The sequence below is a fragment of the Candoia aspera genome, chromosome 1 (assembly GCF_035149785.1).
Source record: "Candoia aspera isolate rCanAsp1 chromosome 1, rCanAsp1.hap2, whole genome shotgun sequence".
Classification (NCBI taxonomy): Eukaryota; Metazoa; Chordata; class Lepidosauria; order Squamata; family Boidae; genus Candoia; species Candoia aspera.
In genome coordinates this window covers 244049137-244075049 of record NC_086153.1, presented here as the reverse complement: position 1 = coordinate 244075049, position 25913 = coordinate 244049137, and positions in this window count along the sequence as shown.

The following is a 25913-nucleotide window of genomic DNA, read 5'->3' as shown; positions in this document are numbered from 1 at the left end:
ATCAAGTCGTTTATGGAATCAAAAAGAAAATTTGTGCCAGAACTTGAAGATGAAAAATGGCTCACAGATTTAGCATTTTTGGTGGATTTGACCACTCATTTAAATGAGTTAAACATGCGTCTTCAAGGTGAAAACCAACTTACCACTACAATGTTTCAAACCATAACAGCGTTTGAAATGAAAAGTATGGCAAGCTCAAGTTATGGAAAATAATTTTATATATTTTAATACGTTGGCTAAACACAGTCCTGTGAACAGTGATAAATATGCAGCCTTGCTTTTCAGTTTGAGACAGGAATTTGAGAACAGGTTTCAAGATTTCTGGAAAAATCAATATTTTGTTATGTCAACTGAAAATGGAGTCGAAAATATAACTACATTACCTCCAAATTTTCAAATGGAATGCATAGAGTTGCAATCAGACATTCAACTCAAAGAAAAATTTGATCATGTCTCTCTACGGGACTTTTGTAAGACCTATCTTTCCAGAGAAAAATATCCCTCACTTCACAATCACGCCTTATTCACGACATCACTTTTTGGCAGCACATACATTTGTGAGCAACTGTTTTCAAGGATGAAGCACACGGAGAGTAAAATTAGAATTAAGATTTCTGATGAGCACCTTGAGAACTCACTGAGAATTGCAACCACTTTCATTGAACCAGCCATTGATGCAAAACACGGTGAAATATCCCACTAGTTTTATGTTGCCCTCTTTTTAAAAAATTTATAATAAAAATATTAAAAAATGAAGTTTTATTACTTATATACATTAACTATATTTTGTATTTTATGTGTGGCCCAAGACAATTCCTCTTCACTCAGTGTGGCCCAGGGAAGCCAAAAGGTTGGACCCCCATGGTCTAAACAATAGATTTCCTGATGTTTCACTGGCAACTGTGGCTGGCATCTTCAGAGACAAGGTGGTCTGCTATGCAGGGACTGACTGGGCTTCTATCTTTATAGCCAGGTCTCTTGACTGCTGATTGGTTTTCAGTTGAGCTGTTTTCTGATTGGTGCAGGTTGGTGAGGGCTGATCTCTGATTGGTTCTTTGTGCCTGATCCTGATTAGTCATTTTGATGGTGTTCATTTGGTGACTAATCAGGGTTGGGTACAAAGAATCAGAGACCAACCTGCATAGCAGACCATCTTGCCTCTGAAGATGCCAGCCAGTTAAAAGTCAGGAAATCTATTGTCTAGACCACAGTCACTAACCCCTGAAGTCCAACACTGCCCAACCGATACAGGCCCATGAAAGCCTGCATCCCACTGTTAGCCCATACTACCTCACAGGGTCATTCTAGTGGGGGAGAAGTTGGAAGGAGCACTGTGTATTCCAAACTGAGCTTGTCTTTAAAAGGTAGGATATAAATCTAATAAAATAAACACTGATCCCCAGTGTAATGTTGTTTGCTGAAATATAAAACAATTCCTGAAGCATTCAAGTTTCTTAAAGAGAAACAAAAACATTCAGAAACTTCTAAAGAGTTTGAACAAAAAAAATGTGTAATGAACTACTTGGTAAAAAGCCAAGAATTTAACTTATTCTCTCCTGTTTGCTAGATGATTACTTACAATTGTCCTAAAGAAACAGTATTCCTTATCAACCTTCTTAAAATGCCTATTAATATTTAAACCATGTATTTGGACATAGAAGCTAATCAAGGTTGGTTCTGGTTAGAATACCAGGGAATTACAGGGTTGTAGACTAAACTGGGAAGTAAAAGAATGCCAAAGCAAGGATTAGAGATGCCCATGTTGTCACCAGAAATCAAGCTCGACCTTAAGGTGTCTTTAATTTTGATGAGAAAGGAAGCATTATAAAAATAATGGGATTGGAGTCACCAATACTTAGCCCACCTTGTGGATGGTATTTATCACCATCGGTTCCCAATAGTCATAGTGCCTCATTGTGCTGGGTAGATGATAGGATTCTCATGAGATGACACGTGTTCTTTCAGCAGATGAATTACTCATTTCTGACACTGCGGCATCATTCTTCATATCCTTAAGAACACCAACAGATTGGCTAGTTTGATGCTGTTCCATAAGGCTAAAATCATCTTGCTCTGGCTTCTGTGCAAGCAGAGAACAAGGCCCAGAGAACACCAAGGACTCCACAGAGATGTCTCTTCCAGAGTGTTGTAAGAAGCTTGAGAGGTGAAGCAAAACACAGCTCCTTTGCTTTCAGAAGGAAGGGTGGGGCTATGTTGCTATACAGAGGACATTCAAAGGGGTGCTTTGGGTGAAACTTCAGTGAAGCAGATCACCTCAGGGCTTTGCCCAGGCCTACCAGTACCATTAAGTATCACACAATACAATTCTTTTTTGTGACAACAGCAGGTAGGTAACCTGCCTTCAATTACATATATTTATTTTTATCCCACCTTTATTATTTTTATAAATAACTCAAGGCGGCGAACATACCTAATACTCCTTCCTCCTCCTCTTTTCCCCACAACAACAACCCTGTTAGGAGAGTTGGGCTGAGAGAGAGTGACTGGCCCAAGGTCGCCCAGCTGGTTTTCATGCCTAAGGCGGGACTAGAACTCACAGACTTATCATAAGAATCCAAACAGGCAGTTCTCACAGTGAAGATAGGGTTATGCAGCACTTCATATTGAAGGCAGAAATGTACTTTGAAGGTTGTGGGAGCATCCACATACCACCTATCTGCAACTCCTTAAACCAGAAGCATCTTTTCTCAGGATTGCTGCTCAATCCCTTAATGAGATCCAAGGCATCTTTTTGTTTTTGAATCAGAAGCACTGCACAGCCCTGTTGCAAATAATGTGGAGTTCTTTGTGGTTGGGTAGTTTATTGTTGCCTACTTGGGTGGTAGCATCCGACTCACCTAACTTGACTTAGAAAGTCAGATGTGTTTGGCTTGATAGAGTGAAGCCCAGAATTGTCTTCTAGACTAGGAAGTCAAAATGTTATTCCAGAAAAAATAATGACAAACTATCTGCATATTATGCTCAGAATATGCTTATATCTCTGCCCTTACTGTGTCCACAGATAACTGCCCAGAGACCATGTTTCCGGTGATCCGGAAAGAAAGGGTAAGGAGGACTCAGGATCCTTTTTAGGGATGTTGTGAGGGTGTTGTTACACCTGATCAGGTAGCATCTGATGGATAAAGTTGCTCAGATCGGCTTGGAGTTGGGTTCTAGCTGTGCTAGTCCTGTGGAGATGACTGGGGCACAGTCTTGTTCAATTATCTGGGCTGAGTTCAGTCTGGTTACTCCGAGGAATGGACAAGGTCCTTGGAATGTGGAGTGTGTTAGATCCATGCCCCACTACACTCTTTAGGTCAAATGGTGGTAAATGCCTTTCTGCTTGAGGGGGTTGTTCCACCTGCCTTGAAGGAGGCAGTGGTCCGCCCCCTGCTCAGGAAGCTATTGATGAACCCAGTTGTATTGGACAATATATGTCCAGTCTCCAAGTTGAGTGGGTTGGGAGTGAAAAGCACAGTTCTTCTGCTCCTTTCTCCATGGCCAGTTCTAGTTGCTGTTGGTAGGGGAAAGAGGTACAGCCCCAGGCCTCTGCTATGTGGGGTGTCACAGGGCTTGACTCTCTTCCCATTCCTATTTAACATCTACATGAAACCATTAGGTGAGGTTACCTGTCAGCACAAAATAATGTTTAATCAGTGTGCTGATAACACTCAGTTGTACATCTCTGCCCTGGGCTGTCCAAGTAATGCTGTCAATGCACTTTCCCAGTGCCTGAATACTATGTGGATCTGGACTGGGAGGAATCAGGTTTGATTCACCCCTGACAAGACTGTGTGGCTGTGGGTGTTAGGGCCACCTGTATCTGGTGATTTTCCATCATTAACTCTAAATGGGATTACACTCCCCCAGGCAGAGTTGGCGTGCAGTCCAGGGCACTTCCTGGACTCATGGTTCCTGCTTGAAGAGCAGGTGGCAGCTTTGGCCAGGAGGCCCTTCGCACAAATATATCTTATGTACCAGTTGTGTCCATTCCTGGATCAGGAGGCACTTACAGTCACTCATGCTTTAGTCACATCCTGATTGGACTATAGCAATGCCATCTACATGGGGTTTCTCTCAAAAAGCATTTGGAAGCTTCAGCTAGCCCAGAATGTGATGGCATGTGCAGTATTGGGTACGCCATGGTATGCCCACATAACACATTGCTACTTGAGCTGCGCTGGCTCCAGCAGGCTTCCAGGTGCAATTCAAAGTGCTGGTTGTCATCTTTAAAGCCCTATATGGCATGGGGCCAGTTTACTTGTGGGACTGCTTTTCCCCAGTGATTTCAGTCCGTCCCACCAGATCTGGCAGAGTGAGCATGCTCCGGGTCCCCTCAATGAGGCAATGTCACCTGGTGGGGCCTAGGAAGTGGGCCTTCTCTGCCATGGCACCTACCCTATGGAACAGCTACCCCGCCCCCCCAGATACAGACAGACCCAACCTTACTAGCCTGTTGGGGCCAGACTGTTAGTTTGGGAGCTCTGTCATAGATGCCTGATGTAGGAGTTTTGTGTTTTTAATTTTGTTGTTGTTCATTTGTTCTATTGGTGATGTTTCATATGGTATGTTCGCTGCCCAGAGTTCAGATAGATAGGTGACCATACAAATTTAATAGAGACAGACAGACAGACAGATAGAAAGATAGATAGGTAAAGGTTTCCCTTGACATTAAGTCCAGTCGTGTCCGACTCTAGGGGGAGGTGCTCATCTTTGTTTCAAAGCCGAAGAGCCGGCGTTTGTCCATAGACACTTCCGTGGTCATGTGGCCGGCATGACTACACGGAGCACCGTTACCTGCCCGCCGAAGCGGTACCTATTAATCTACCCACATTTGCATGTTTTTGAACTGCTAGGTTGGCAGGAGCTGAGACTAGCAATGGGAGCTCACCCCATAATGCAGATTCGAACCGCCGACCTTCCAATCAGCAAGCTCAGCAGCTCAGCGGTTTAACCTGCAGTGCCACCGCATCCCCAGAAAGATAGATAGCTCTGTGTAAATCACCAGGAACTGAGCTCAGCTCAAAGGCAGCTTTGTTTTACATTGATACGTGAATCTGCTCTAGTTCCAAGCAATATAAAGTTTCAGGCCTGCCAGCACTTGTTTAGTATTTAATTTCCTTAACTGGAGATCTTACAGTGTTCGGGCTTTTATTTATTGATATATTCAGGGTAAGCATAAAATTGGGGTTCATAGCATCAACAGTCTAACAAATTTCTGCTTCTGAGCAGATCTTGGAGGAAAATTTCTTATAGAGCTGAGTCAACTCTCCTTTTCTCATTTCATGCACAGTTTGTATGTGGAGGAAAAAAAAGATAAATGATCTCCACTCATCTTTGGCCTTCCCAACTTTTTTCTAAGGCCACTGATATGCAAATACAGCTACCAACTATCATTTATCAGCTTTTGAAAATTAGAGCACTCGGGGTTCCTCCCCATGGCTGGATTAAAGTGGTATCACCAGGCCTTGTGCCACCAGTAAACAACCAGCATAAAATTTGCTGCCCAATTTGGCTGTGACACACACAATGTGGGCAAATGGTGTTGCCCTTACTGTATTTATAGTACTGTATATAGGGAATGTTAAAGACAAGGATTGGGGATTGCTCTGGCTTTATTTCCCTCCCCTCCTAAAATTTCTGCTTTATGGATTTTTGTACACTTGCTATTTTGCTATCACTATAGGGGAGCAACAGCCTCATTTTCAGCAATGGGCCATGTCAAAAACTACCTGTACAGCAAAGAAGTCTCACAACAGGGCAGGCTTAGTATGTGGAAGTTACTGAAAAATTATGTTTAGGCTGTGTGTATTTGTGTTTTATATATTAGAGATACAGAATTTTAATCCATGTTAACTACAGGATTCTCCTATTATTGAACTGACTTTCAGTGTTAGATGTTTCAACTGGCCTATTGTTATGGAAGAATTATATGAACAGATCATCCCTGTGAAAATGAATTAAGGTGTGAAAAGTGACTCCAGGCAAAATCCATAGTTTTAGAAGCTAGGAAGCCTATTGTTTTTGGTCAGGGTAGATAATTATGTTACTGCTCCAGCCAATGTACTGGAAAGTTACAGCTGAGCTGCTTTGAAGCATTCCAAAGGGGAGCCACTTTGAGTCCTGCAGAGAGGTTCTGGAACAGCTTTTGTCCTTCCATTTATTAGTCATGTGTTCCTAAATTGACTAGCTGACCTTGCGCCTTTTGGACATTAAATGTATCAATTAAGAAGTTTCTTGTCTCTTTCTGTGATGCACATGGTGACTGTCAAAGATCTGGAAGGGGGAATGGCTGTATTTTCACTGCTGGAAGTCTCACATATGATACAGTGTACTAAAATAGGAGAAGTGCAGGATATGCTACAACCCAGTTTTAGTCCTCACCTTTTGGAGATGCTGAGCCAAGTTATACACAAACCTAAAGATTTCTAACTTCCCCCACCCCAGCATGTCAAAAATACGATATTCTCAAGCGTATGTGTGTTTTAATTTCCCTACCACTTCAGGTTTCATATGATAGTAGAGGGTTTAGGTATTGTATAATGGTGACCGTACTAGGCTGCAAAGGTTTTTTTAAAATATAATTTTATTAAAAGTTTTAAAAACAAAGGTAAAAACTAATACAAACTAATATAGAGTAAGGAAGAAAAAAGAAAAGGAAAGAAATCAAAGAGAAAGCTAAAAGTGCAAGGAAGAAAGAAAAAGTAAAGGAAAAATAGAAAAGAAACAAAAAAGATACAAAGAAAAGTCATTCTATCTTGTTTACAGCAGTTGTAAGTACAATTATGAATTGTACATGAGAGCCAGTTTGGTGTAGTGGTTAAAGCACCAGACTAGAAACCAGGAGACCGTGAGTTCTAGCCCTGCCTTAGGCACAAAGCCAGCTGGGTGACCTTGGGCCAGTCACTTTTTCTGAGCCCTAGGAAGGAGGCAATAGCAAACCACTTCCAAGAAACCTTGCCAAGAAATGCAGGGACTTGTCCAGGCAGTCTCTGAGAATTGGACAAGATTGAATAGATTAAATAAATAAATAGTGCTATGTTGCTAAGCGTGAAAAAGTGGAAGCTCTACCTTCTGAAATTCAAGAGCAAGCAAGGGAGCATCAGCTTCAGTGATGGACAAGTTTTGAGGTGTGAATGTGTTCCTATAATGTCACCTCTGCCAACACTGAGGCACCTGAAACTGCAGCTATCTTTTGATTCAGGGAAAGGGGATTGAAGAGAATTAATGGAGATGCTGTGGGTCTTACTTCCTCCCCGCTTACTACAAGCAAGATGTCTAGCTTTTTTTAAAGACTCCACTAATAAATGTTCTGTGCCTGGTAACCCTGTATGGATATCAGATGCATACATTATCCAGTCAATATAATAATAAATCAGCTATAGGAGCTTGGCCCTGTAGTAACAAAACTACCAGGATTCTAGGTGCATGCTTACAGGCTACAGAAATTTGAAAAGAGAAGAACAAAATAATTAGGCATGTAATGAACCTACATACCAAACCAGGGAATTTGTTGCACTATTGGAGGAGATAGGCTGTTATCACATCACAGGATTCTATTACACAATTGGAGCCACTATGCTGTTTTCCAACATCAAGTAGGTGAGCTGGTTTATTTTTGAGGGATCTGTGGCGCACCATGGATCAGAATTTTTTCAGTTTACTTTTTGAGATGCTACAGCCTGGGGAATGGGCAGTTTCCAATTGGTAGGAATTCTTATCCCATCTTCTCTGCTTCTTGTATCACTTGCCTCCAGCCTCACCACAAGCAAGTGCTGCCATTATCATCTGGCGAGCATCGCTACAACTTATCCGTTCTCCATTTTGTATGTGCTGAGTTATGAAAGTGACATAAATATTTTACAGTATTTTTTTTATTCTGTACCTCTAGGTGTTCTCTGAGTCTGGCTGACCAAGAGAGGGGCAAAGATAAAGGCTGAAGAATGCAGACCATAACAAGTGGCACTATTTGGAGCTGATAAACAAATCAAAGAGAACACCTGTCTATCATGAATGCATGGCCAGTACTAATAGACAAGGACATTTATTGCTTTGTTTCCTTGAGAAAGGAACTGAAAATATCAAGGTCCTAGTCTGTTACTGGAGGCCTTCTCTGTAGCATGTGCTAACGCTGCATATAAGACCTTTTGTAAGAAAAATACCAAAGATAACACAGTGCTGGGGATTGGGGCAGGACTTGAGGACACTATGTGGCTGATCAATAATGGAACACAAAGTGTTCTCAAGTAGTACAAGGATGATGGGGAAAACACTGGCAGGTCTGCTATAAACTATTTCACAGTTTTTGCTGGGTGAAAATTTGGTGGTATAGAAGTGCCCTTAGTAGCACACAACTCTATAATTTTTCCCTTCCTCTCTAGCAGAACCTGCAACAATTCCCCTGATAGCAGGAAAATCAGATGAAGATCCTTGTTTAAAACTACATTTGCCCAAGCAGTCAAAAGACAGAACAGCATTGTCATTGTCATAACAGTATAGTACAGACTGCAAGATGAAAGAAACATGCTCATTTTGCAAAGTGTGTGTGTGTGTGTGTGTCCATTCATTCCTGGTTATAGAAATGTTCTGTTTGTAGCCATGCAGTTTTGTTGTGCATTTGTCTAACTAGCATCTTGTAATGGTTGCCTATCCTAAACACACTCAGGCTCACAAGCGATAGCTTGAATCAAATCTGGTTTATTTAAGAATAGTGTGCAAGTACAAAGAAAGCTGAGAATGAGCAGAAGCGTGCCAAATACAAACTAAAAACCCTCGGTGCGAATGTAAGCCCTCCCCCCGTACAACCGTTTCAAGTTCCCCATCCCAGGTGCCCCTAATGAGTTCAGCTGATCAATGGGTAAAAAGACCTTGAATACCAACGATAACCCAAACACATTCCATCCCCAAGAAAACAGACAGCCTGGTACAAGATCTCTCAGCAGCTCCCTCCCAACTGGAACGCACGTCAGCACCATGGCAGGCGAAACGTTATGATGTAAATCAAACATTGCAACGGTGAACATGACATACCGCCCCCCCCAAAAGAAAGCAAAGCAAAGTTAATAATGGTGAAAGGCACAGTCAAGCCGCAGGCTTGGAAGGATAAGCAAGGTGAAAGCGGCAAACTAAATCAGGAGCATTGACGTGTCGAGCAGGCACCCACTCGGGGTGGGGGAAGTGCTTCCAGCGAACTAGGTATTGCAGGGAGTTGCGAAGCTTGCGTGGGTTGATGACCTCTTTGATTTCAAAATGATGTTGGCCATCAATCATGACTGGCGGAGGTGGAGGAGGCTGGGGATGCCAGTGAGCGGAGGAATGGGCCGGTTTGAGCAAGCTGCAATGGAAAACGGTGCAAACGTTGTAAATTGTGAGGTAGCTCTAGTTTGACAGTAACAGGATTGATAAGAGCCACAATGGGGAATGGCCCGATGAACTTAGGGGCAAGCTTCTTGGAAGGCTGAGGGGATTTGATGAACTTTGTGGAGAGGTAAACTTTATCCCCAACTTTGAAGGGTGGCTGAGGTGCCCGTTTGGTGCCAGCATGGCGTTTGTAAGCAGCTTGGGCATCGGCGAGAGCTTGTTTGATCTTAGGCCAGGAGTCTCCCAGATGTGCTGCCCAGTCTGCAGGGGAAGAAGGAGGAGATGTTGGTTGCAGCAGCTCTGGGATGGGCACAAAGTCCCGACCCAAGACAGTGCGAAACGGCACCTGACCAGTGCTCTGATGCACTGCATTGTTGTAGGCGACTTCAGCAAATGGTAGGAGATGGACCCAATTATCTTGTTGATAGTTCACAAAAGCACGCAGATATTGCTCCAGTGTGGAATTAAGCACCTCTGTAGATCCGTCAGTCTCAGGATGCGATGCAGTGGGCAGTGCTTGCTTAGTGCCCACCAATTTCATAAAAGCCCGCCAAAATTGTGAAGTAAATTGTGTGCCTCTGTCAGTCACCAAACGGGAGGGGCTCCCGTGGATTCTGTACATGTGTACAAAGAAGAGGCGGGCTAGCTGCTGTGTGGAGGGAATGGAAGCACATGGAATGAAATGGGCTTGTTTTGAGAAGAAGTCTTTTACAACCCAAATCACAGTTTTCCTCTGGCTTGGAGGTAAATCCACGATAAAATCCATAGAGATCTCCTCCCAGGGGCGAGAGGGACTGGCCACTGGTTGCAACAACCCTTGGGGCTTACCAACCTTCCGTTTGGGGCCAGCGCAGACAGGGCAGGAGGCAACATAGTCTTTAACATCCCGCCTTATTGTTGGCCACCAGAATTGGCGTCTAACCAAATGGAGTATTTTAACAAACCCAAAATGCCCAGCCAGTTTGTCATCATGGCAACAGAGCAAAATGTCTTTGCGTAAATATCAGGCACATAGAGACGATCGTTTTTCCAAGCAAAATCACCGTCAAAAGTAACATTGTGTAAGTTCGCTTGCAACCAAGTGTCAGATTTCAATTGGGAAAGAAACTGTTGTTGCAAGTCCGAGAGAACTGGCAAACGTCCCGGACGGGGTGAAAGTGAAGCGTCTGGTTGCTGTGCGCGAGTCTGGCTGCGGGTCACAGCTGCCAGACGTAGTTGAGGCTCCGTCCATAGCGTCCCTACGATATCAGGCACAGCACTGGAATCTTGGGGTCTGCGGGACAGTGCATCAGCCAGAAAGTTTTTCTTTCCCGGGATAAATTTTAACTTGAAATCAAAACGGCTGAAGAATTGAGCCCATCTAATTTGCTTTGGGTTGAGCTTACGAGGTGCACTGAGTGCTTCGAGGTTTTTGTGGTCAGTCCAAACCTCGAAAGGGTGGGTAGCCCCCTCCAGCAAATGGCGCCAAGTGTCTAAAGCACCTTTAACAGCAAAAGCCTCCTTCTCCCAAACGTGCCACCGCCTTTCCATCTCAGAGAATTTACGGGAGAGATAAGCACAAGGCTTCAAACATCCCGACTCATCTGCTTGTAGCAGGAGTGCTCCAATGGAAAAATCCGAGGCATCCACTTGCACCACAAATGGTTTGCTAGTATTTGGATGTTGTAGAATGGGTTCTGCTGTGAATAGTTTTTTAAGTTTGTCAAAAGCCACCTGGCATGCAGGCATCCATATCAGCAGCGCCCCCGGATTCTTTGTCCTCCGTGTGTCCCCCTGCCCTTTAGTTTTTAGCAACTCAGGGGCAATGCTATCTCTGCGAACTCCTGGATGAACTGGCGATAGTTGGCGAAACTGAGGAAACTTTGGAGCTGCCTACGCGTGCGTGGTGGCTCCCATGCCAGAATGGTTTCAATCTTAGTTGGATCCATTTCAATACCCTTGTCTGAAATTCTATAGCCCAAATAGTCAATATGAGATTTATGGAAAGCACATTTAGACAATTTAGCATACAGTTCAGCCTTTCTCAGCTTGCTGAGCACTTGTCTGACCAGCTCTACATGTTCCTCAGTTGTTTCAGTATAGATCAATACATCGTCCAAATACACCAAGACCCCTTTAAATAAATGGTCATGCAAGACCTCATTAATCAATTGCATAAAAACCCCAGGTGCTCCCGCCAACCCAAAAGGTAACACTTTATATTGGAAAGAGCCCAAAGGAAAATTGAAAGCAGTTTTCCATTCATCCCCCTCCCTTATGCGAATACGGAAATATGCCTCCCTCAGATCCAACTATAGGGACGCGGTGGCGCTGCGGGTTAAACCACTGAGCTGTCGATCGGAAGGTCGGCGGTTCGAAACCGCGCGGCGGGGTGAGCTCCCGTTGCTAGTCCCAGCTCCTGCTCACCTCGCAGTTCGAAAACATGCAAATGTGAGTAGATCAATAGGTACCGCTTCGGCGGGAAGGTAACGGCGTTCCGTGTCGTCATGCTGGCCACATGACCTGGAAGTGTCTATGACAACGCTGGCTCTAAGGCTTAGAAACAGAGATGAGCACCGCCCCCTAGAGTCGAACACGACTGGACTTTACGTCAAGGGAAACCTTTACCTTTACCTTTACAGATCCAACTTAGAAAATATTTTTTCCCCTTCGCCAGATGTGATAACATGTCCTTGATTAACAGGACGGGATATTTATTCAATATTGATACTGCATTCAATCCACAGAAATCTGTGCATAATCTCAAAGTCCCATCTTTCTTTGGTCTGAAGAGAACAGGAGCACCTACTGGGGAACTGGCTGGTTCGATAAACCCCCTGGCTAGATTTTTATCGATAAACTCTCTTAGCGTTGCCAGTTCCTTCTGGGTCATAGCATAAATTTTTGGTTAGGCAACTTTGCATTAGGGATAAAGTCTATGGCACAGTCAGTTTTGCGGTGCGGTGGTAGCTGATCCGCCTCCTTTTCGCCAAACACATCTGCAAAGTCTTGGTATTGCTCCGGCAGTCCGTCTAGCGGACCAGTAAGGAGATGCGGAGTTGTTGCTGCCGCCCTCCCCACCTCGCCATTGTCCAATTCATCCCCCTCAGGGGCTTTGTAGAATCCATCTGCAAAAGTCACAGTCCTGTGCACCCAATTTATGTGTGGGTTTTGCTGAACAAACCAAGGCATCCCCAAAATGACAAATGGACCCCCCACAGGCGCTACCACAAAAGGCAGTTTCTCCCAGTGGCTACCCATTTGCAATGCCACCATCTCTGTGGAGTGAGTCACCAGTTTCCCCCCGGCCGTAGGTCCATCTAATTGGGTGAAGATCATGGGCCGTTTCAAAGGGAACGTGAGTAACTCTAATGCAGCTACCACATCAGGGTGCATTAAACACCGTGAGCACCCCGAATCCACCATCGCCCACAATTCCACAGTCCGTGTCCGTGACCGCAATTTCACCTTCACGGTCAGGGTAGGGAAGTTTCCACTCACTGAAGCGTGGTCGCGCCCCTCCTCTACCACCTGCCCAGCGGCGCCTCTTAGGGCAGGTGGCTGGCGTTTCCCGCCGGCTGAGACGGCTCAAGCTCCGCCTCATCCCCATAGAAAGGAACGTTCTCAGCCTCGGTTTCAGCCATCACTGCCTTCATCTTCCTGGGCACGGAGGGGGATTTCCCTGACGGCTTTGCCGGATGCTCCTCAGTCTTCCTCTGTGGGCACGCCGCTGCTCGGTGCCCCTCCTTCTCACATCGCAGGCATTGCCCTTTCGCAAAACGGCTCTCCCTCTCCTCCTGCCAGGCCGTACGTCCCGCTCTGCCAGTGGTGGCCGGTGGCTTAGCCGTCCTCGTCATGGCCATTTGCTTGGGACCCCTCTTGGTTTGTGCGAACCTAGCCTGGGCTTGCTCGACATTCGCCGCTAGTTGAATCCAGTCATATAGGGTGAGCGGATCTGCCCTTCCTAACGCCCATCTCAGTAAGTCGGGTCTCATTCCATCTTTGAACATTTCTATTAGAGTGGTTGGCGACCAATCATCCACCTTGGCCGCTAGGGCTTGGAATTCTAGGGCATAATCTGCCACGGACTTTGATCCTTGGATCAGTTTCCTCAGAGCCACTTTAGCTTTTTCTTTTGCTAACGGGTCAGCAAAATGCATTTTTAGCGCCCACAGAAAGTCTCTGAAATCATCCAACTCCAGGGCGTCCATTTCGGTTAATTGGACAAACCAGTCAGCTGCCCTCCCCTCCAGTTGGGTAGCTACAGCGTTTATCTTTGCCCTTTCCGAAGGAAACATCCTCCCAAACTCCTCCATATAGCTTTTCGCATTAGTCAGGAAGAATGACAGTTTTGTGGGATCTCCATCAAATTTGACAGTGAAATCCCTATACCTGGCTCTTTGTGGGCTGCTCTTCCTCTCTTTCCCCCCGGCCCTCCTCCTGGGCTCTGGAGACCTCTTCTCCCGAGGGGGGGGGGACCTCGCAACTCCGACTTTGGGACTTTTCTTCTGATCCCTGCTTCATCCCCTCCCTGCATCCTCAGCCCACCGCAGGGGCGATGGGGACGCCCGCCGGGGACTGCGCAGTGGCGATCCCCCCCAGTACCTCCTCCGGTCTTTCCTCCTCACACTCGGGGGGGGGAGGGAGAAACAGATGGAGACGACCGTCTGTAGTGATACTCCCTTCTTCCTCTATCCTGGCTGCCCCTCGCAAATGACATCCTTGCCATCATGTCTTCTAGAGACTTTACCCGGGCTTCCAATCTCTGTGATTTCTCACTGGCCTCAGAGACGTCCAACCCACTCCTCACCCTTATGGCCACATCTGGGGACAGCGGATACCTTGGCTTCCCAGGTGCCTGGGGCGTTCCGGACCGGGCTCCCTCATCCTTTCTGACCACCTTGGACTTTACCGCTTTCGCAGTAGCTGAGCTGGCGTCCGAGGACTCCGACAGCTCCTCCGACTCCGGCGTGAGGGTCCTTTCCCTTCTTTGCCTCATGGAATCCGTTTCCCCCACGCTGGAATCCGCACTCTCTCCCGAGCGGGAAGTAGGTTCAGTCATCACTAACTTTATTTCCTCACAGTAATACTGGAAGGAGGTTAGTGGTAAGAGTTTTAAATTCTCAGCTTTATGTAATGGTTGCCTATTCTGACATACTCAGCCTCACAAGTGGGTTCTTAATGAAAACTGATTTATTGAAAGAATAGTGTGCAAATACAAAGAAAGCTGAGAATGAGCAAAAGCGCGCCAAATACAAACTAAAAACCCTCGCTTCAAACCTGGTTCCGCCCTCGCTCCCACTTAGCAACCACCCCCTCCCAGGTGTTAGCAACCGTTGACCACATCGGCCTGAGAACGTAACCTTGAACACATTCCATAACCCAAACATACATTCCACAGTTACAGTAAGGAGATTACAGCCTGGCACGGCTGGAAATCTCCACTCAGCAAACACGGATCAGGAAAGTGACATGCGAAACGTTATGATGTATTCAGAACATTGGAACGATGAACATGACATAGGGCAAGAGGCAACATAGTCTTTGACATCCCGCTGTAACGGCCACCAAAATTGGCGGCGTACCAAATGCAGGGTTTTGACGAAACCGAAATGGCCCACCAATTTATCATCATGGGATCGTTGTAACACTGAAGCTTGTAAAGTTTCAGGAACATAAAGGCGGCGGCTGAGCCATGCGAGATCATCCTTAAAGGATACCTTGTCCTGATTAGCTAGTAACCAAGTGTCAGATTTCACTGCCTGCAGAAAATCTGATTGTAATTGACAAGGGAGCGGCGGCTTGCTAGGCGGGGTTGGGGTGGTGCTCTGTGGAGGCAGAGCACGGGTTTGGCTTCAGGTGACTGCAGCCAGTCCCAGTTGTGGTGAAGAGAGAACGGTGCCAATTACTTGAGGGGTGTGGTCAAAGTCTTGCAGCAAGCGGGACAAAGTGTCCGCGAGGAAGTTTTTCTTGCCAGGTATGAACTTCAGTTGGAAGTTAAACTGACTGAAAAACAGCCCAGCGAATTTGTTTGGGGCTCAGGCGGCGGGGGGTGCGGAAAGCCTCCAAATTTCTGTGGTCCGTCCAAACCTCGAACAGGTAGGCAGTCCCCTCAAGGAGGTGGCGCCAAGTTTCTAGAGCAGCTTTGACAGCAAAAGCCTCCTTCTCCCAAACATGCCACTGGCGCTCAGTCTCAGAAAATTTCCTGGACAGATAAGCGCAGGGTTTTAGGATGTCGTCAGAGTCCTTTTGCAACAATATAGCTCCAATAGAAAAGTCAGAGGCCTCTACTTGGACAACAAAGGGGCGTTCAGGATCAGGGTGCCTCAGAATGGGTTCCGCAATAAAGAAGGTCTTTAGTTTCTCAAATGCAGCTTGGCATTCTGGAGTCCAATTCAACACTGCCCCGGGGTGCTTTACCTTACGTGTTTCACCCAACCCTTTCGTGCGAAGCAGGTCAGTAAGGGGCAAGGCAATTTCAGTGAACCCCTGGATGAACTGGCGGTAATAGTTGCTGAACCCCAAAAAACTTTGCAGCTGGCATCGGGTGCGAGGGCATTCCCAATTTAAGATGGCTCTAATTTTTTCAGGGTCCATCTTGATCCCCTTGTCAGAGGCCCAATAGCCCAAATAGTCTAGCTGGGTTTTGTGAAATTCACATTTGGACAGCTTGGCATACAATTTGGCTGCCCTCAGTTTTTCTAATACCTGCCGAAGAAGGCGTTCATGTTCCTCCTCGGTTTCAGAGTAAATCAGTACATCGTCTAAATAGACTAAGACCCCCTTAAATAAGTGATCATGTAACACTTCATTAATTAGTTGCATGAAAACTCCAGGCACGCCGGCTAAGCCGAATGGGAGGACCTTGTACTGGAAGGAGCCCAATGGGCAATTAAAAGTGGTTTTCCACTCATCTCCAGCCCGTATGCGTATGCGAAAGTAGGCTTCACGGAGGTTGAGTTTAGAGAAAATTTTCCCTTTTGACAGGTGGGCTAACATGTCTTTCATTAGAGGCAGAGGATATTTGTTTCATAGGGAGACTGAATTTAACCCCCGATAGTCTGTACAGAGTCTGAGGGTGCCGTCTTTCTTTTCCCGAAAGAGGACAGGCGCGCCTACTGGGGAGTTGGCAGTTTCAATGAATCCTCGTGCCAGGTTTTTGTCAATGAACTCACACAATGCCTCTAGTTCTTTTTTGGTCATTGGGTAAATTTTCGGTTTAGGCAGCTGCGTGTTGGTGAGTAATTCAATTGCACAGTCAGTTCTACGATGGGGTGGTAGCTGGTCTGCCTCCATTTCCCCAAAAACATCTTCAAAGTCTCTGTAGCAGTCTGGCAGCCCTTCAAGCTGCGGTAAGATGGGGCGTGGCACTGCAATTGAAGCCCTGGCTCCCCCTCCACTTAAGGGTCTCCCCACTGGAGGGGCTTGGTAAAACCCATCGCTAAAAGTAAGGGTTCGGTGTTGCCAGTTTATGTAGGGGTTTTGCCAAGTTAGCCAAGGGATCCCTGGAATTACCATGGGATTGCCCACAGGGGCAATGATGAATTTTAAAGCCTCTTTGTGGCTGCCCATTTGCATTGCTACAGTCCCAGTAAAATGAGTTGCTGGACCCCCTCCCGCTGTTGACCCGTCTAGCTGGGTAAAGAGTAAAGACTGCTGGAGAGGGAAACTGGGCAGGTCTAGGGCAGTCACTAGATCCGGGTGGATGAGGCATCTCGAGCACCCAGAGTCAACCAGAGCCCAAACTTCTGTGGTCCGGGTGCGGGAGCCCAGCTTCACTTTCACTGCCAGGGTGGGGCAATCAGCACTCACCATAGAGTCCTCACGCCCATCTTCCTCCACCTGCCCCAGGGCACCGTTCAGGGCAGGTGGCTGGCGTTTCCTGCCGGCTCTTTTGCATCTTCTTCAACCTCTGCGTAGAGATACAGGGCTTCCTCCAGATCAGTAGCGCCTTTGGCTGCGGTTGTCTGGCGTGACGGCTGGGGCGATTTAGCCGGGGCTTTCGTTGTCTGCTCTCCAGACTTGAGCTTCGGGCACTCAGCGGCTCGATGGCCTCCCTTCCCACAACGGAGGCACTGCCCTTGCACATAGCGGCGATCCTTCTCCTCTTCTCCAGCTCGGTGGCTTGGTGAGGCAGCTGTTGCTCTGCTTCGGGGTCCCCGCGATAGGGTTGTTGTCTTCTCGGTTTGACGGGTCTGCATGTAGGTGCACTGAGCATGCTCAGCTTTTCCAGCCAGGCAAATCCACTCGTACAGTGACTCTGGATCATCTCTGCCCAGCGCCCACTGGAGGACATCTCGGTTGAGTCCTTCTTTGAATCTCTCGATGAGCGTTGATTGGGACCAGTCGGGAACCTTGCCCACCAAAGCTTTGAATTCAAGGGCATAATCAGCTACCGACCTGGGTCCTTGGGTGAGTTCCTTGAGCGCCTCCTTAGCCCTGGCTTTGGCTAGGGGGTCTTCAAAGAACAGCTTCAAGGTGAACATGAAGTCGTCGAACGACCCGAGCTCAGGAGCTTCCGCTTCAGTCAGTTGGACATACCAGTCCGCTGCTCTGCCCTTCAGCTTAGGGGTGATGGCTGATATCTTAGCCTCTTCCGAGGTGAAGCATGACCCGTATTGCTTCATGTAGTTTTTCGCGTTGGTCATGAAAAAGGAAAGTTTGGTGGGGTCTCCATCAAATTTGACAGTAAAGTCCTTTGCCACCTTCCCGGTTGGAGGGGACCCAGTTGCGGGTTGAGCTGTAGGGGCCCAGTCTCCTCCGGCCCCGCATCAGCTGCGGTCCACTAGGAGGCGGGGAGGAGGGCTGTGGAGAGCGAGGACTCTCGTCGTGGCTTCCCTGGTCACCCAGCGCAATTGAGAGGGTTTTCAGCAGGTCTTCCATCAACTCCACCTTCGCCTCCAACCTCCTCACCCTCTCAGGGGTCAGTAATCCTTCCCCTCACCGGGTGTCTGGTTGTTTCTCTGGGGCCACTTTGGTCGACTCTCCCTCGGGAGTCAAGGGGAACCGATACTTCCAAGAAGTCCCAGCTGCCTCTTCCTTGGGTTCACCCTCATTGCTGGATCCCCCCAGCTCAGGGCTTGAGCTGGAGCCCCTCTGGTAGAATGAAAGGTCGGGGGGAATGGGGCTCTTCGGTGCTGGACCAGCTTGCGGTTCCAGCCCCTCGGATGTTGGTCTTGATTCGGTCATCGCTAACTAATTTCCTCGCAAGGAATAGCCTTGGAAGGAGTTAATGGGAATTACAAAGTTTCTCAGCTTTATGTAATGGTTGCCTATCCTAAACACACTCAGGCTCACAAGCGATAGCTTGAATCAAATATGGTTTATTTAAGAATAGTGTGCAAGTACAAAGAAAGCTGAGAATGAGCAGAAGCGCGCCAAATACAAACTAAAAACCCTCAGTGCGAAAGTGAGCCCTCCCCCCATATAACCGTTTCAAGTTCCCCATCCCAGGTGCCCCTAATGAGTTCTGCTAATCAACGGGTAAAAAGACCTTGAATACCAACAATAACCCAAACACATTCCATCCCCAAGAAAACAGACAGCCTGGTACAAGATCTCTCAGCAGCTCCCTCCCAACTGGAATGCGCATCAGCACCATGGCAGGCGAAACGTTACGATGTAAAACAATCATTGCAACGGTGAACATGACACACCTGCTTCTCCCCAGACAGGGAAATAGTCATTTTACAGTCAGCAGCTGGAGATGTTTTAAAAATCTGATGCCATCTTCCTCAACAGCATTACATGTGTAGGGAGAAGTAGCTCTTCCCTCCAGCAACAGCATACAGGTAGTCCTCAGTTAATGACCATTCATTCAGTGACCAAAGTTATGATAGCACTGAACAAGTGGTGGTTACGATCAATCCTCAAAATTCAAATCGCGATCTGGGCACTTGGCAACTGGCTCACACTTACAATGGTTGCAGCATCCCACGGTCACCTGATTGTGATTTGCGACCTTCCCACAGGCAAAATCAATGGGGAAGCTGGCAGGGAAGGTCACAAGTTGCTTGGGTAAGTATCACCTATTTGCGCACCTTCCCTGAGCCTCACTGTGCTTATGCCTCCACAGCCACTCAAGCACCCTTGCACACCCTCCCCCACTTGGCAGCAGCCACACCAAGCCCTGCTATGCTCACACCATGCCTCCTGGTGACCTGCATGCCTCCTCGCTCCCTTTCCCACCCAGAGAAAGCAGCCACTTGCCTGCCTGCTGGCCTGCTTGCAAACCACCTGGGACTTGCAACTTCCTGCTGACTTGCCCACTGACTTTGTTTGTTGGAAGCTGGCAGGAAGTTGCGAGGAAGCGCTTGCTCAACAACTCACGATCCTTGCTTAACGGCAATGGGGACTGCAGGGACTGTCATCACTAAGCGATACAGTCATGTGCTTTATGACTGCATCGCTTAGTGATGAAAATTCTGGTCCCAATTGCTGTCATAACTTGAGGATTAAACGTAACCAGTCTTGTTTTCTTATGTGATGGAAGGGAGTCAAGATCTCCTCATAGGACTCCTGTAAGTGTTCAGGTTTCTGCAAGTACAATTGTGGTGTTGATATCCTAAGACAATTCCTTTCATGATCAGAGAAGGAACAGTGGAGAGTAGAAAATGCTCTGGTGAAATGTTTTCAGTAGGGCATTCCAATGCTGGGAGCAGAGAAGCACTGTATCCTATTTTCCCCAGGCCTCTTACCATAGCATGGCACAATCACCCCAAACTGACTGCAGTAAGAATTATCGAAACCTCCACTGAGCTAAATCTTTGAGACAGTCCATTCATCGCTTACAATGAAGCCCTTGTCTCTTGCAGTTGAACTATCAACGAAAGCTTATGGGAGAGATTTAGAAAAAACATTAGCTAAAGCAAAGACAATGTGAAATGGAAATGTGAATCAGTAGTACATCCCCCCCCCCCGAATATCCATAGATACAGGTTTATAGACATCAGAGCGCAAAGCTAACAAAGGAGTTTTGTGTAAAATAAGAATTTATATCACTTCCTCTTTTGAAAAGCTGCCTGTAGGCTTGGTCTGAATTTGCTTCAAGTTGGCAAAAGGAAAAAAGCACTGCTGTCTTCTATTGTAAAACAGGGATAGTTACACAGAAGTAATTAATATCAAATAAAATTATTCCATAAATACATGAATATATGGTAAGACAGAGTGGCTGTGGGTGGGGGGCTCCTTGGTATCTGGGAATTTAACATCTTTGGTTCTGGATGGGGTTGCACTGCCCCAGACAGACCCGGTGCGGAACTTGGGGGTCCTACTGGACTCACGACTCCTGCTCAAAGGACAGGTGGCAGTCGTGGCCAGGAGGGTCTTTGTACAACTTCATGTTATGCCCTTTCCTGGACCAGGAGGCCCTTCGCACAGTCACTCATGCCCTGGTCATCTCCCATATAGACTACTGTAATGCGCTCTACATGGGGCTACCCTTGAAGAGTATCTGGAAGCTACAGCTGGTCCAAAATGCAGCCGCACGAGCAATTATTGATGCCCCTAGATCGGCACATATTACATCACTGCTCCGTGAGCTGCACTGGGTGCCGATTTGCTTCCAGGTGCAATTCAAGGTGTTGGTTATCACCTTTAAAGCCCTACATGGCATGGGGCCAGAGTACCTGAGGGACCGCCTCATCCCCATTACAACTACCTGTCCCACCCGATCATGCAGAGAGGGCATGTTGCGGACCCCGACTGTAAGAAAGTTCCATCTGGCGGGGCCCAGGAAGCGCGCCTTCTCTGCAGTGGCGCCCGCCCTTTGGAACATTCTTCCCCCAGGGATAAGGCAAATTCCATCTCTTGTGGCTTTTCGTAAACAACTAAAAACCTGGTTTTGCCACCTCGCATGGGGCAGGAGTGGGAGCAATCACTCCTGGAGATGGTTAGTGCCCTAAATGGCCTCTTAGATATATGAGAGTGATTTTCCAACTAGCCTCGTCATCTGGATTTTATACTGTATTTATTTGCACATTATATTTGTATTTATATTTTTATGGTATTTTAATGTTTTATCCTGGTTGTAGACCACCCAGAGGCCCCCCTTTGGGGGGAGATGGGTGGTGGCAAAATTTGATAAATAAATAAATACATAAACATATGAATTTAAATGAGAGAACATTCAGGTTGTGTGTTTAGTGATTTCTCCTACCAGCTAGTATGTATATTAAGAATAATTTTAACAAAGTTGATCTTAACATGATAAAACTTTTTTCAGCTTATCTTTGACAACTTCTATTTTTTTTAATCAATGTGTACCTGCATTTTATTACTGTTGGTATAATTTATTTATGCTCACATCATGACTCTCACCCTGATGATGTTCTGAAAGTCTTTTAAAACCTGGCTCTTCTCCCAGGCTTGGGGTTAAGGTGGTTATAAGCCCCTATAAACTTATTTTTTGCTTGATGTATATGTTTTTTTTTCTTCTGGACATACCTAATCTGTTTGTCTATTTTATTATTTCTTTTTTAAAATGTAAGCTGCATGAAGTTGTCTGGAGTTGGGCACCTTCTAAATCATATAAATAAAATACATACTTAAAGTCATTTGTGGACTTGGCAAAATTAGTGACATTATTATTCCCAAGTGTTTACAGTCAGAATCAGACAGTGGAGGAAACAGATAAGAATAGGGAGTAGAAATCTTTTTGGAAAATTCAGTTACTTGTGCTGAAAGTTTGGTGAAAAAGATGGGAATTAAGAGAATGAGCCAGAAGTCTCAAAAAACAGTTTTTCATGAAATATCATGATCTAGCAACTGATTGATTCTTCTCTTTCCTTGGCTGCTTCTATTTTTGGAATAAAGTCAGGTGGAATGCTTGGCTAACTGAAAGCAAGGCAGAATATTGTGCAGATGGATCCGAGACCCCAGGTAGATGGAGCTTCCCCTAGGAAGGTATGTGGGGAAAATCCCCTTTTGGGCAATTAACTTTAGTGTCTATGACGGAGCGATTCAAATAGATTGTGATGTTGATGAATAAGGTCAGGAATCAATGAGAGGAAGGTCTGGAGGCAAAATAAGTGGTTTGGCATTGGATAAGTACCATCTGAGATGGTTCTGAAGGTTCACTGCAAGTTCAGCAAGCAGATGAAGGTATGAGATGCATAGGAAGAAAAATAAAACGGATACTATTAGCATATGGGTACTGAGGATTATGGGATTTGAAGAGCTCACCCAAGGAAGTTGCAGAGAGAGGGGAAGATGCTGAGAACACAGAGGAGACCCTTAAGGTACCTTAACAGAGGGAGAAAAAACGAACGTTTATGAGTGAGTTGACAGTTTTGAAAATACTAAGCCATGGCAGCAGTCAAATAGGAGAGGGTGATCAATTATACGTAACAGGAGAACTGAATAGAAATACTTGAATTTGGTGCAAAAAGCTATTTATTTATAATTTAGATTTATAAAGGTTGCCCAACTCAACACAACTAGGTGGCGTAAAATTAAAACCGATACAATACTTAAAAACAAGCAAATGACATCATAGAGCAGAACAGAGCAGGTGAAACACCACCACCACCAAGGCAGACCACACACTGACGTATTTATCCTAAAGTTACCCTAAAGTTTGGAGAATATACCAAGTTTTTAAAGATTGTCTAAAAATGTTCAGGGTTGGGGTGGTCCAAACCTCTGGGGGGATGTTATTCCAGCGAGCAGGTGTTGTGACAGATTCTTTGCCAGGGCAAGCCTAGCGGAATGTTAGAAGGCTGAGAGCAGATTGTCGGCTGTCCCTGAAAGCAAGAGCAAAGAAATAAACTTGTTCAGTTCCACATGCCATTGTTCTACTGCCCAGTCCATCTCCCTATCATCTTCATTCCTGCTGAACTTGGGAAACTGAGAAGAGAATGAGCCAATCAGCATTTTCACTCAAGTTGACAAATGGGAGTGTGCAAAAAGTGTCATTCAGTCCTTTGTTCACGCTATTGCCAACCCTGGAGGAAAAAAAAGTCCCCTCACCTCCACCTGAAACAAAAAGGAAATAATGTTGTTAATGCTTGCTTCCCACCCACATTTTCACTATATGGTGTGTGCGCTTGGTTGTTTGCAAGAAAGGATCTGAGCATCTGTACAGTAATAGGGTGAAACTGCCTGGCCTGGCTACCCAGCCATCATTTCTCCTGTATTAAAAATCCCACGGAGAGCCGTAAAGTTGGCATGATACTGCATCATTGATTTTGCAATCCACTGCCTCTGGCTGCAGCAGTAAAGGCTAAAATGAGGGAGAGGAGAGAAGTGTTCTCCACAAAATGCATGCTTTTTAGGATGCAGGAACTAGTTACACTTCCATGTGGCTGTGATTTACAGTAACCAAACTTTTTTGCTCGCTCTACCCACACTCATTCCACACAAAAGGGGAAATGCACGCACGCACGCACACACGCACACTCCTAAAATGGAAGTTAGAACTAAATTGGGTTACCTGCCCAACATAGCTTATGTGGGATCACCAAGGTCCAGAGCGGCTTTTGAACTGGTGCAGAATCTTCCTGTGGAAATGCCTTTTGTTAAAAGATGAGGTTAGATCAAGGGAAGGATTTCTTTGATGGAGATAATATCCATAGACTGAATTGTGTGCAAATATAGCATGTACTGAATTCACAACAGTTCACATTGCATAGCATCTGTCTTGATGTTTTCAGGTTCAGGTAAGCAGGACAAACATTTAAGTACTGATCCAGTTGTTTTACCATTTTAGTTATGCATCCGATACTTACTCAAGCTGACAGTACCAGTGAAGAGGCAATACACCTAGCGCTCTGCTAGCAAATATGTAAATGGCTCTATAGACACCTCCTTTGCAAATCACTGTGAGTAAAATATCTAATATGTACTTATTTTGCCACTCCCAGATAATTGCTTTACCTCATCTACAGTAACATCAGAGTTTTCTTCTGGGTTATATAGCTAAACTAGGTTACGATTCTTAATTTAATACCTCAGCTCTGGTTTTGAGACAGGTGGGTCTTGACTGTCTTCTTGAAGGGCACCAAGTTGGGAGAAACCTTTCTGAGTTCCATGTAAAATAAGAGGATGTCAAAGGAGCTTAGTAATAGGAACTTTGTTCTCTTCCTTTTCCCATCCACAATAAGAATAAAGGTCAAACTACAGTATTGTGCAGTCATAGTTTTCTATTGCTATATTGGGAATGCTACCAGCTTCAATAGAAGGGGGCCTATTTTGCCCAAGGGGATCCGGGCCCTTTGTCTAGTTCTAATCCTATCAATCACTAGATCAGGAGTGAAGCCATTACTGAGCATTTAAATCTCCCATATGTTTGAATAAATGGTGATATAAACATACTGAGCCAAACTATTATTTCTTTGTACACTATCTAGCTTATAATAGGATTTCCTTTGACACTGAATGGTTGTCTTTGCGCAATATGGCCAATCAAGTCATCCCATCCCAAAGGCAATTTAGCCATCTCTATGCACAGGCAGTGCATGATCATAAATGGCTGAAGTCATCCATCAGCCACATTATTAATTTTCCCAGGTGCTACAAATGTGCCTGGGAAACTGAACTTCCAAGGTTTTTGCTCCCCTTTCATCCATGTAGCAGTGGGTAGAAAGATGAAAACAAAATGGGTACAGAGAAAGGATAGCTCAAGTGGCCCCATTTTAGCAGCATCTTTTTAGGATGTCTCAATCATAGATGATTAATAGGGTGGTTAATACACTCCTCTCATTAAATGTTTAGATGATGTAGCTGATAGGAATGGTTTCTTTAGCTCCAAATGAATGCAGAGTTGTGGAGTCCTTCTCTTTGATTAGAACTCAGAGTTGTTTGGGGCTAAGACTAACTCCCTTGAGATTAATTGTCTGGGTTAGCTAGATTATAGAGTTCACACCCTCCCTGTGACCCAGTTCTGAGTTTTGTGCAAACAGGATCAATAATGCAGATGAACTCCCATAGATCAGCATTTACAGTTTGGTCCTATAAATCAGAGGTGTGCAACCTGTGAGTGCTTGTGAGCATTCTGAAAGGGCAATATGTGGCCTTGGAGACTCTTTCAAATTTGTCTCCAAACCCCCTACTTCTGCCCAACTTTCCACCTGCTTATCTCCAATGCACACACCTGCTTCCCTGTCCTAAGCTGTGCCCATTTCCTTTCTTTCTGTTCCAGTCACTGCCTTCACTGTGCCTGACCTCTATACTACTGTACCCAATTTTTTTCCTGCTTCTTGACCTGGCCTATATCTTTTTTCCCTTTTCTATGTGTATTTATCTTCTATCTTGTTTCCATTATCCTGAAAAAAAATTTTTGTGTGTGTGTGTGGGGGGATGGAATGTGTATTTTAGAGAGAGAGAACCATCAAGGTAGACTCAGCGGTTCTTTCTCCACTTCTTTTTCCTGTTGGATAGCGGAAATTGCTCTGTTTTTATGTTGGTTGGATTGCAAATTGGATCCTGTTTGTGGTAGATTTGTGACTTTTTCAATGGTGGATTGGCTGACAAACAATGGATAAACTAATAATAATCTAAATAATAAACAAATAATAATAAGATAATGGAAGGTTTGGCTATGCTAGTAGCAACCTTCTACCTTTCTCAGTACCTAG